Source organism: Chanodichthys erythropterus, chromosome 13, assembly GCF_024489055.1.
Source record: "Chanodichthys erythropterus isolate Z2021 chromosome 13, ASM2448905v1, whole genome shotgun sequence".
Classification (NCBI taxonomy): domain Eukaryota; kingdom Metazoa; phylum Chordata; class Actinopteri; order Cypriniformes; family Xenocyprididae; genus Chanodichthys; species Chanodichthys erythropterus.
In genome coordinates, this window is record NC_090233.1 from 1,873,906 (window position 1) to 1,887,027 (window position 13,122).

General features: G+C 37.1%; 1 protein-coding gene across 7 annotated transcripts in view; it reads left to right on the top strand.

Annotated features, from left to right (window-relative positions):
- Positions 1-13,122, top strand: part of LOC137033815 (transmembrane protein 272-like) — a 77,798-nt gene that overhangs the window by 22,578 nt on the left and 42,098 nt on the right. For 3 of the 7 annotated variants that reach the window (XM_067406139.1, XM_067406137.1, XM_067406140.1), the window contains exon 2: positions 10,472-10,586. The exons of the other annotated variants lie outside the window; for them this stretch is intronic. The gene's annotated coding sequence lies outside the window, so the exon portion shown is untranslated. The remainder of the gene's footprint in view (positions 1-10,471; positions 10,587-13,122) is intronic. 7 annotated transcript variants of the gene reach the window in all.

A 13,122-nucleotide genomic window follows, 5' to 3' on the forward strand; every position in this document is an offset into this window, starting at 1 on the left:
GTCATTGTTATAGTCTGTATAGTCTCTAATTTCTTTTTCAACAAAATTATGAAATTCACTATCTTTTAAAAAACTGGTGTTCAGTCTCCATAATTTTTCTTTACGGTCATTATCTAAATGTAATTTTAAACATACATCTGCATGATCGGATACGTCCTTCACTCCTATTTCACATTCTACAATTCTGTCTGTCAGCGTTTAGCATAAAAAAATAATCTAAGCGTGAATGCACACGGTGAGAATGAGAAAAAAAAGTATAACTCCTGTTTGTTGGATACAGACTTCTCCATACATCCATCATCCCAACTTCCTTAAGCATTTTCTTAACAAGGATTGCTTCTGCTTGAGGTTTTTTAATTTTGCTCGAAGAATCAATGGAGGTGTTAAGACAAATATTCCAGTCACCTCCACAAACACTCCCGATACTTCTGTTACAATAAGGTCAAAAATTATCTTAATTAGACTATTGTCTTTACCTGGTGGTCTATAAACGTTTAAGAGAGTCACTTCTTTATGATCTATATATCCTTTAACCAATATATAACGTCCCTCCTTGTCGCTAACCTGAGATGAAAATTGGAAATTTAGCCTGCTTGGTAGAAGAATAGCAACTCTTCTAGAATTACCTTTTGAGTATGAAGAGTAATACAAGTTTTTATATCCCATTTTGCGTATCTTTTCGTGCTCTGCATCTGAACAATGCGTTTCTTGCCAGAATATTATGTCATATTTCCCACGTTTCATTTTAGCAATAGCCTTGCTTCTTTTAATTGGGTTATGTAAACCATTTACATTAAGGGTAATTACCTTATAATGCTGTTTGACCGTCATCTTTATGGGGGTATAGAATAATGTACATATATAACTCTAGATGCTCTGTTGAACAAACGAAGGTCTGCAAGGAAGAACGTAAAACACTCCTGAACAAAAAAGAAAAAAAAAAAAAAGGGGTGACTTCCAAAAGTGAAGTGTAAGTCCACCTTCATGTTTGAGGGGCCTGGAGAACCAGGGCATCCCTCTCAGTGCTGCCACTCTTCCTCTCCTCTATCGTAGCAGCGCAAAGAGAAAGCGTTCCTCATGTGACGGTCAATAACAATGTCACTTTTTTTTTTTAAGGGCGGAGTCATAATCCTCTGTTTACTTTTCTATTCCAGCACATAGAGATGACTAGCTGGGACGTTTTAGTTAGTCCTTATTATCGGGGCGCTTGAATCTTTTCAGCTTTTCCTGAATATGTTTTGTGCGCTCCTCTCTGTTCCGACCGGTTCTACGCACTGATTCCCAAGGGGTTTTCCTCGTCCTGTGAGTGGGTGCGGCGGGTGCGGTGTCCTCCACCACATCATCTTGTATTAGCCCTCTCTTCTTCAAGTCGTCCGTAGCTTCCTCTAGACTTTTGTAAATGATTGGGCCTTCATCAAAGAACACGCGAAGTCTGGCCGGGTATATAGTTTGGAAACGACAGCCTTTCTCTTTCAGCATTTTTCTGATTGGGTTGTAAGATTTGCGCTTGGAGAGAATGTCACTGGGGTAGTCGTGGTCAAAGTACACATGTTTTCCAAGGAATTGAATAGTCTTTTTCTCCCATGCCACGCGCAACACTTTCTCCTTCGTTGTGTGCTCCAGAAAGCACATGACAATGGATCTGGGATTAGCACTCGGTGGTGGTTTGGAGCTTAGCGAGCGGTGGCAGCGCTGTATGTTAAGTGTCGTATTAGCGAGAGAAAGTTCTGATTTTAAAAAGTTCTCCATGAAAAGTTGAATATTGGTGCCTTCGGATTCTTCGGTTATACCATGTATGCGAATATTGTTCCTGCGTGAACGTGCTTCCAGCTCTGTTACTCGTGTTTGGAGCTCCTTTTGCATGTATAGAGCGTGTTCCAGGGCATCGTTAACATCGGCATTGATCTCCTCAATGTCGGTCACTCTCTGCTCTGTCTCCTCCACTCTTTGAGTCACTTCTTTTAATTCTTTAGCAGTGTCGTCCATACGTTTCCCCATTTCTTCTCGGAAACCACTCACTTCGGTATTTAATGCCCCAATCTTGTCGATCAGCTCGTTTTTAGCATCATCTTGAACTTTTTTTAGCTCTGCAATGATAGTAGCTTGAATAGCTTCCATGCTTTTGTTATCTTTAGCTTGCTCGTTAGCTGCGTTGGTTTCTGAGGATAAAAGATCTGTCGGTTGAGTGGTTGTTTGCTGATTCGCCCTTGTTCTTCTTTGTTTACTCCCTGACATACTATATTATACTATAATTTTCAGGTTTTTATGTATTTTTCCGTCAGGGAGCATAAGACCGTCAGGGAGTTAAGATATTACACTTTTGCTCGCTTCCTCGTCATCCCGGAAGTCCTCTCTATTGATCAGTCTTGTTTGTTTTAAGAAAATAATTAATTCATTAAATATCCTTGATTGTTTTCCTAACAGAAACTGAAGAGAAAAATTATTCCAAAAGATCTTAAAGCTCTATGAGTATGTGTTCTACTGATTCTGCTTGACCACATTTATCACACTTTCCATTTTCATGCTTCCCCATTCTGTGCAGACACTGATTTAATGAACAATGTCCAAGATGCATTCTTGACATTTAAAACATCTTTCCTGTTGCCAAACTTTCTTCTTTCTAGACCTACTTTCTCTTGAATATGATGAAAGTGTCTACCTTTTGCTCCACTATCCCACTCCTTATGCCATTTCTTTCTTGTTTTATTTACAATTAACCCTTTTTACTTCTGCTTTACTCATGCTTCTGCTTTACTCTGTCGCAGTTTTAATTATGTTGCAGAGGGGGAATCCGACTCCCATGTTTAATGACAAAATAAACATATAAAATTCACACAAAAATATGGATGAGTACAGTCAGGCAAGTGCACACATAGACATAAAAGGGGGCTTGAGTCCCTGCCCTTTATCTTTCTCAAGAGAAAGTGCCCTTTTTTCTGAGGTGCTTTTTTTTTTTTTAATAAATGAATAAATATTCCTGTTTGCGCACAGCTTCCCTGTCAAAAATATACAGGTGCTGGTCATATAATTAGAATATCATGAAAAAGTTAATTTTTTTTTTTATTGTAAATTATTTTAAAAAATTAAACTTTCATTTATACTAGATTCCCTACATGTAAAGTAAAACATTTCAAATGTTTTATTTTTTAATTTTTTTGATTAGAGTGTACAGCTAATGAAAGTCCAAAATCCAGTATCTCAAAATATTAGAATATTTACATTTGAGTTTCGTTAAATGACCATCCCTACAGTATAAATTCTCTTGTTGTTTGAAACCACACTAATGGGGAAGACTGCTGACATGGCAATGGTCCAGGAGACAATCATTGACACCCTCCACAAAGAGAGTAAGTTACAGATGGTCATTACTGAATGTGGTGGCTGTTTACAGAGTGATGTATCAAAGCATATTAAATGCAAAGTTGACTAGAAGGAAGAAATTGGGTAGGCAATGGTGCACAAGCAATAGGGATGAACACAAGCTTGAGAATACTCTCAAGTAAAGCTGATTCAAACACTTGGGAGAGCCTCACAATGAGTCAAATGAAGCCGGAGTCAGCGCATCAAGAGTCACCACACTCGGACATCTTCAGGAAAAGGACTACCAAGCCACTTCTGAAACAGAAACAGTGTCAGAAGCATCTTACCTGGGCTAAGGAGATAAAGACCTGGACAGTGAACAGTGGTCAAAAGTCCTCTTTTCAGATAAAAGTAAATTTTGCATTTCATGTTGAAATCATGGTCCCAGAGTCTGAAGGAAGACTGGAGAGGCACAGAATTCAAGCTGCTTGAAGTCTAGTGGGAAGTTTCTGAAGTTAGTAATGATTTGGGGGGCTGTGACATCTGCTGGTGTTGGTCCATTGTGTTTTATCAAGTGCAAAGTCAATGCAGCCATCTTCCAGGAGATTTTGGAGCACTCTATGCTTCTATCTGCTGACAAGCTTTATGGAGATGCTGATTTCCTTTTCCAGCAGGACTTCAGCACCTACCCACAGTGCAAAAACCACTTCCAAGTGGTTTGCTGACCATGATATTACTGTGTTTTATTGGTCAGCCAACATGCCTGACCCCTGAATCTATGGGATATTTTCAAGAGAAAGATGAGAAACAGTCGATCCAGCTGATCACTTCCATGCCACCATTCACTGATGCTGTAATTTGTGCTAGGAGCAAGTCATTTGCTGTAATATGTGCTGCCGACCAAGTATTGAGCGTACAAATGAACATACTTTAAAGAACTTGAACTTTTCTGTTTTGAAAATCCATTTTTTTGATTGATCTTAGGAAATATTCTAATATTTTGAGATGCTAGATTTTGGACTCTTATGAGCTGTACGCTCTAATCATCAAAATAAAAAAAAATAAAAAAAACATTTGAAATGTTTTACTTTCAATGTAGGGAATCTAGAATATATGAAAGTTTCATTTTTAAAAATAATTTACAATAAAAGAGAACTTTTTCATGATATTCTAATTATATGACCAGCACCTGTATTTACTGAATAAAATAAATAAATACTATATATCAGGTCGGCTTTGTCGAGTTCAGCAGCCCTCCCTCCGAGACACGCCATTCATTCACGAATGCGCGCGCGCCCCGCCCCCTCTCATCTTTGCTGCTGGCTGAAAACTTGTGACTATTCCGTAGAAAATACAACTGCTGTTCGGCGATGAGAAACGAAAAAGAAAGAAGTCCCGTGCATTTCTTTCAGGTAGCCTATGTATGTTGTCTGGCTATCACCAGACCAAGCTCAATTTAAAATTGAACATTGGTCTCTGGGGAGTCTGTATGTATTTTCTACTGCACAAACGAGCATTATGCTGCGTTCACGTCATCTCGTATTTACCGGAATCTTGAAATTAATTATGCGTTTTCATGGCAGCACTATCGACGCCTAAATGAATCTACAGCGGTCAGGTGGTACAGCGCGGCCACGTGGTACATCTGGGAGCTTTCAGAAAACTCCCAGCTTACAAGCTGTAATAGACCTTTTTCACACTTCCGGGTTTTTGGCTTCCGGAATGGCCCTCGCCGTGTAAAAGTTTTTCCGGTTGCAGTGATAGATAGCCTTGTTCAGAACCAGCTCGGGAATCAAAGTCGTTTTACGAATTAAATGCCATGAAAATGTTTGAACGTTCTTGGTGAATTATTGGTGAGACTACAGAGCTCTCATTAAGAGCTACATTTAATAAATAATTCAAAGTGATGGCGGTTATATAAACTGGTTAAATTATTCGTGCCTGTTTGGCGTGGCTGTGCATTATCGCGCTCCATGTGCTGTAAAGACAGTGCCTGCTTCTCAACGTGCATACTATCTATCCTAAATAGTAGTCTATGTGACATTAGTAATATTCAGTACTGTTTAGGTTGGATATGCACATTCTATGCACTATATAGATTGTTTTTAGCGACGTGCTGGGGAAATGATCAGCTGGCAGCTCCCTTATCACACAAGCCTGATCCTCTGATTCATGAAACAGGACCGCTCGCACCCTGATATTTCTGGATATAAACACTTCAGTCTCTCACTCGTATTTTCCTGTCGTCATCATCATAAAGTGTGTATTATGCACAGTATTGTGCTGTTGCAACATTAATGCAAATACTGATAGTTGTACAGTGTGGTGTTGGAAATTAATTATGTCTTTAATCCTGATCGATTAAAATTATTAATTATAACATAGGCTTGAATGTGGGATGTGATGCCATATGAGATAACATGCTATATATTTTTAAAACATATTAAACGACAATATGTTTTTAATCAATTAATTATATAAATAATGTTCGTCGTACGTGATACGATCGGGGAAATTGCTGAATGAGTAGCTGTGTAGCCTTTACTGTATGACAGCTGGTGACATGTTTTTTTTTCTGCTGTAAACTTGGCTGTTTTAACATGATGGTCAATGAGATTCTGCTCCCTTTTGCAGCCTGTCCCTAGCAGCCAGTCGATGAATCGCAGTTTAAGTACTGTATTGGCTTCACGAGAAACTTGGGGACGTTGCCGCTTGGTTTCACCGCAATAGAGTAAACAGGTTATCATTTGAACGTGTTTTGTCTTCCTAGTTTACACATTAAATAGATATAAAACCATTCCAGCGCTAGAAGAGGATTTAATTCGGTATCGTACGCGGCGCTGTGCACAGACGTGCATACAAGGCTCGCGCGCACAGAGATAGCTCGCAAACTCCAAAAATGTATTTCTCTTTCGCGTCCTCAATGCACTTGGATGGTCACATTTATGTCAGTCAAAATACCCCTCTCGGCAAGTATAAAACACATTTCGGTTATGTCTTAAGTGAACGAGGTGAGAATTCGGATGTGTATCTAATCTATCAGATTTGCGCGTGCATGGGGTCTTACTCTTAAAGTAACAGAAACCTATAAATACCTGCTGTTGTCTGTCATGTAAATCAAACAACAAAACACAGCTTTAACAAAGATTAATCTATATTACATTTACACAGTGAACAGTTTCATTTTATATTTAATTATTACATTTCTGTACACGAAAATTAATACTACAGACCTTATACTTTATTTGTAACTTTATGTTGTATTTATCTATGCTTGTAATCGGTGTACAGTATTTGTTCTTTTTACAGTCTGTTCAATTGCCTTTAATGCATTAGGCTTGTAGTTTCTGCTGTGGTATCAGAGTAGTTAAAGTGGGCTAAGTAATAAATGCAAAGTTAAGTAACCCCCCAACCCCTAATTATTATTTTTTTGTGCTGATCCGAAAAATGATCCGATCCGTGACTTCATAACAGTGATGTGATCCGAACCGTGAGTTTTGTGATCTGTTGAACCACTACCTTCAACCAATCAGATCAACGATCTGGATGACTTACTTTGCAGAACGATGTGAAAACTCCCGACAGCTCAGAAGCAGCAATGTCATCGAGCGATTTTTGCAGGTTGTGAAAAAAAACAACAAAAAAAAAACATGAAAGTGAGTGGTATTTACACCCACTCGAGCGATTTGTTTGCTAAACTAAAGAAGTCATTCAGCATCGTCAAGAGGTTAAAAGGAATTGAACTGAAGCCCCGTTCACACCGCCAGCAACTTTTTCGCTGCATGTCGCTAGTCTCCTACTGTGAAGTCGCTTGTGGGCGTTCCTAGTGCTGTCGCTCTAATATCATTGGTAGACTGCACATCTGATCATATCTATAGAAAATGCAATCACAAATGATATATAAAACTAAGAAATCATTCTAATTTGACAAGGAATTAGGTTTAAAATAATTAAAAGTAATATTCTGCTGTTGTAGAGTGTTGTGACTGCAGAGCTCGGTGCATTAAATAATTAACTAGATTAACGATCGGTCTATCAGCAAATTAAACTCACTCATACTGTCAAAAATACTAATGTCATTCGAATTTGACAAATAATCAATTTTTCTTGTCCCTAATAATAAACACAATGCAGGGGAAACTGTAATATGAACTGCAGCAGTGCTAAATTGCTCACAGCATCATATAATAACAACACAAAATGTATGAATCAAACTCACAAGACTGCCGACCGTTTCTTTTCCATGCATCATTTAATTATATCCATGTATGTACAGTTAAATCATATAAAACAGTGAAATCTCTCCGGAACTATTCCTGTCTGTCTTGCCTGCACTCGAGACGGTGACGTGAGCTCCAGAGAGCTTCATTCCTATTGGCTGTCGCTCGCGAAATTCGCTCCTCATTTGCATAAAGTTGAAATATCTGAACTTTTGTCGCTTGTCTCTCGTCGCTTGACACGCCTACATTCCGTCGCCAACGGTCACTGTCGCTCTTGTCGCCGGAAGTCGCCAGCGCTCCATTGAAATGAATGGGATCCTGTCGCTGCTTGTCGCTGGCGGTGTGAACGGGGCTTGACGGTTGTGCTTGCCGTCGCTTCTCTATCGTCATCGTGTTATACCCGCCAATAGCGTGAATAAGGTGAATAAGCCAGTCTGAGATTGGTTCCCGCAAAAGTGTAACAGAAGCAGTAGAAATGAATGTACGGGTTTCCAGACTGAGTTGCCGGGCGAAATCAAATCGCCGGCAGATCAGGCTGGGTTTACCCAGTCTACTTGTTTTGGTTAATTTGGAATAAATCTACAGATGCAAAAATACAGATGGTAGTAGACTTAAAACAAACACCACCTAAATGTGTAGGGTTAGGGTTAAGTTTTCTTTCCATTAGAGTAAAAGACATGGCAGCAAAAATGGACCAAAATCTTAAAATTGTCCACTACATGAAAGAAGTATTCCAGTAACACCATAAGAATTAAAACAATTTGATTTGTGCAAAATAAACAAATTATTACTGAAACTATGTCCCTTTTCTTGGTGCAGTCATTTATTCTAAATATATAGCTACTTGAAAATAGTAGTGTATAAACATGCACACTGTGGCATAGTTTCCTTTGCTGTTGCCTTTTCTTGTGATAAACCTAGTCAATACTAAAGAAGAACATGGTCTCTGTGTGAACTGATTATTTTGCTGGTAAGGAAGTCAGAGTTGTCTTGTATATTTAAGGGTTTATTTTCAAATAAATAATTATGAGAAGTGCCCTTTTTTCCTCTTGAGCCCCTGCTAGGGATGCGCAGCATACCGGTACTGGAAAAATACCGGTATATATTTTATTTCAAATGGTACAATATTATGATTTTGCTCATTTCGGTTTATGCTGCTGTTCCAAAGTTCACCGCTAGGTATGGCAGTATGCTACCCAAACTGACGCGAAACCGGTAAATGTGACAACATAGAGGAATAAAATGGATAATGCAGTTGAATAAACACGCCCAAAACTAATTAATAATGAGAGCAGTAGACACATAATTTGGATTTACTTTGCTTATAAAAATGAAGAACCATCAAACCTTGCCAAGCACCTGTCACTTGCTCATCCTGACTAGACGAGATCGACAGGTCATTGAGTCATTCAAACGATCAAATTTAGACATTTATATCAACGCACCTAAGTTACATAAGATCATATCGTTAAGATAACATGAAAGCTCCAGTGTGCGTTTGAACCAATAATGTTTAGATCTCACCTATGAGATCTCATAATATTTGTTATCAAACATCTTTTTATTAAACCATATAATTTGACATACAATTCACTTGTACATTCTGAAAGCCCTTTTTTATAATTAAAAAAAAAGACATAAGGAAAATAATAATAATAATAATAATAATAATAAAAGAATAAAAATAAAAAATAAATAATAAATAATAAAAAGTGGTTAACTTAAAGGTAACAAAGCTTAAAGTGGCACAACATTAAAAGCAAGACAAGAACAACACACACAAACAAAGAAAAAACACACCCCCAGACTGACCACGATCCCCCACAATATCCCAACCCCCTATCCACCCATCTAACCCCTTCCCATTTATCTCCACCCTTCCCCGTAGAGACCTTCACTCTAAAATCATTAACATTGTTATATATTGTGTATTAGGATGAGGACTGTTGCACCGGATTTGTAGTTTTTAGGTATGATATGAGGGGATGGAAAGTTTTATTGAATAAGTTGAGCCTATCTCTCAGCGTATATCTTATCCTTTCTAAATGAAGTGTGCTAGTTAAATCCTCTAACCACATCTTAGAGGTAGGTACAGTTGCGCTCTTCCATAAGATGAGGATTAATCTTTTTGCTATTATGAAGCAATAAGAGAGAAAATGCTGTTGTGCCACACTCAGTGTTTTGTAGGTCTACGATATTCCAAGAATAGTAAACAGGGGCTCAGGTTCTATTGAAGTACTTCGGACCTCAGACATAATGTTGCATATATCAATCCAGAACAATTGAACCTTGGGGCATAGAGCAAAACTATGGAGAAGTGTTGCTATGGAAGAGTGGCATTTATCACACATGGGTGACACTTCTGGGTATATGTTATGTAGTTTCTCTTTTGAATAATGAAGCCTATGTATAATTTTAAATTGGACAAGACAATGTCTTACGTTATCTGAACAATTAAGTATGTTTTCAAGACTGTCTTTCCATAAATCATCTGAAATAGGTTCACCAAATTCCTCTTCCCACTTCCTTTTATAATTTTCAGTTGACGGGGACCTTATTAGTAAGAGATTGTTATAGACACAAGATATCAGTTTACTTTCATTGGGAGACAATTTCAGACAGTCGTCTATTTTAGATTCAGTCTCAAATTCTCTCAAGTATTTCCGAACGTAGTCCCTAACTTGCAGGTAACGAAAGAAGTTATTTTTCCCCAGTTCATACTTCCTCTGTAGTTGCGTGAATGAAGCAAAGACGCCTCCCATGTATAAATCACCGATACATTGGACACCCCTCTCACTCCATATAGAGAAGGCTCCATCCAGACTAGAGGGGGCAAATGTGGGAATTCTAGTGATGGGAAACAGAAGAGAGATTGGTTTTGGATTAAAAGTGGTCTTGATTTGTTTCCAAGTACAGATCATGCTATGAATAATGGGATTGTTATTATACAGGGACTTATTAACCGCGGCCGGAGCTAGTAGGACCGCGGCCATAGAATACGGGTGGCAGTCTTCCCGCTCCAGCATTAGCCAATTAGACATTGGTATTGATGTGTCCAACCAAAAGGTAAACATCTTTATCCCTCATTTTATTCATTGGATAATCCAGAACAATAATGCATTACACACTATAAGCTTTATCAGAGTGCATGTTCTCTGAAGATGGACACACAAGACATAAATCAACAACAAAAAAAGCTTAAAAAAATTAAGGGCCTTGGCATCCATGACAAACAAAATATTCTTTTATATTGGTCTGTTAAAACACTTTCAGAGTGATGCATTCAATTGCAGCAGTCACATGTTTTAACCCTTGTGCGGATTTTGGGGTCTTTTTGACCCGCAAATGATGTTTGCTCAAATAAAAAAAAAAATGTTCTCTTTGTCCAAATGGTATGAGACTTTGTACGGTGGTTAACACTTTTAAGATCTACAAAAAAAAAAAAAAAAATGGAGTGATATCTTGTTTTTATGTTGGTGTAAGAAAACGTTTGTGGTCTTCAACAAAATGGCAACAAAATGTAATTTTGTAACAATATAATTGCCTGGCTATCACCAGACCAAGCTCAATTTAAAATTGAACTTTGGTCTGGGGAGTCTGTATGTATTTTCTGCTGCACAACAGGCGTGATCAACGAGCATTATTCCCGCAATTGGATAGTCCTTCAACCGACTTTTTTTTTTTTTTTTTTTTTTTTTGCTAAACTAAAGAAGTCATTCAACATCGTTGAGAGGTTAAAAGGAATTGGATTGACAGTTGTGCTTGCTGTCACTTCTCTATCGCCATCGTAATATACCCGCCAATAGCGAGTATGGATAAGCCAGTCTGTGATTGGTTCCTGCAAAAGTGTAACAGAAGCAGTAGAAATGAATGTTTTTTCAGGTGAAATCAAATCGCCGGCAGATCAGGCTGGGTTTACCCAGTCTAACAATATAATATATATTTTTTTTAAAAACAATGTAATTTTACTCTGTTTTTTTCTCAACATTTGTGCAGTTTTTGGAGGATTCGTGATATTTTTTTTAAATTTATATAAATAAATTAAAAAAAAGATTTTTTTATGCATGAACAGCTTTTTATGTAAAATTCACTTTATAAAAGGCCCAGATTTCTGACTTTCATTCATGTGGATAACATGGATAATTTGACATGGTTTAGTGTAAGATTTTTGCCCAACTTTTGAAAAATGCAGTTTTAAAAGTAAAAAAAACTATCACTTTTACCAGTAGATGGCTGCAGCGCTCCACTATTTGCTATGTGCTATTTGAATGACTGAAAGACGTCTTTTCACAATTTTTTTTTTTTTTTTTTTTCAGTTGGATTCATATCTAAATGTTATAAAATCACAATTATAACAATAAAAATTACTTTGTCAAAGTTTAGCATTTTTTATGCAGGGCAAAATCGCCCAATAATAAGTCTTTCAGTAATAATTTTATAATAAAAATAATAAAATATTTTTTTTTTATTTTTGTGTGCGCGTGTGTGTGTGTGAGCATGTCCATTTTGTATTGGGGATGTTTTTTGCATTTTTGGAAGTGTGCCACTTCTTAATTTCTTCATGTCACGTCTATGTGTGTTGTGCATTGTTTTTGATTTTGAGAATGGATTTTGTCCAGTTTCTAAGTGGGGTCTCTGTGGGTTACATTTTTGATGATATTATTGAAAAACTGATTTTTTTTCAGTATAAAAAATGCTAAACTTTGATAAAAAGTAATTTTTATTGTTATAATTGTAATTTCATAACATTTAGATTTGAATTCAACTGAAAAAAAAACTTGTGAAAAGATGTCTTTCAGTCATTAAAATAGCACATAGCGAATAGTGGAGCTCTGCAGCCATCTACAGCCATTTTACTTCACTTCATTTTCCAAAAGATGGCAAAAATCTTACATTAAACCGTCAAATTATCCATGTTATCCACATGAATGAAAAGTTAGAAATCTGGGCCTTTTATAAAGTGAATTTTACATAAAAAGCTGCTTTTGCATAAAAACCTATAATATTTAAAAATATTTTAATTTATTTATGTAAATTTAAAAGATAACACAAATCCTCCGAAAACTGCACAAATGTTGAGTAAAAAACAGAATAAAATTACACTGGTTTTTAAAAAATATATTATATTGTTACAAAATTGCATTTTGTTGCTGGGGTCTCCAGAGACCCCGAAGACCACGAATGTAGTCCCTTAAATGAAGACCGCAAAAGGGTTAAAGCAAGGTGAAAATTCAAAGAACAATTTGCTGATTAACAGACCCAAGAGTCTTCTGTCTATTCTGTGTGAGGATATTTGTCCCCACATCAGAGAGGTCCTCTGTGGAAATAAATATATCAACACACACACACACACACACATTCAGCAAGTATGTGTTATATAAGCGCTTGTAGCAGGCACAGGCCTATGTCTTGGCGAATCAGATCTATGTCGTCAAACATAAAACTACCCCCTGTTAGAACAGCTTCTGCAAACTACAAAGTGAATCGTGAAAAAATGGCATAAATTCACGTTTTAAATATTAGTGAATGTGCATAATGACATTAAAAAAAAAAAATTACATTAAAAAAAAAAACTTTCAGTAGTCCAAGTCAAGTGAAGACA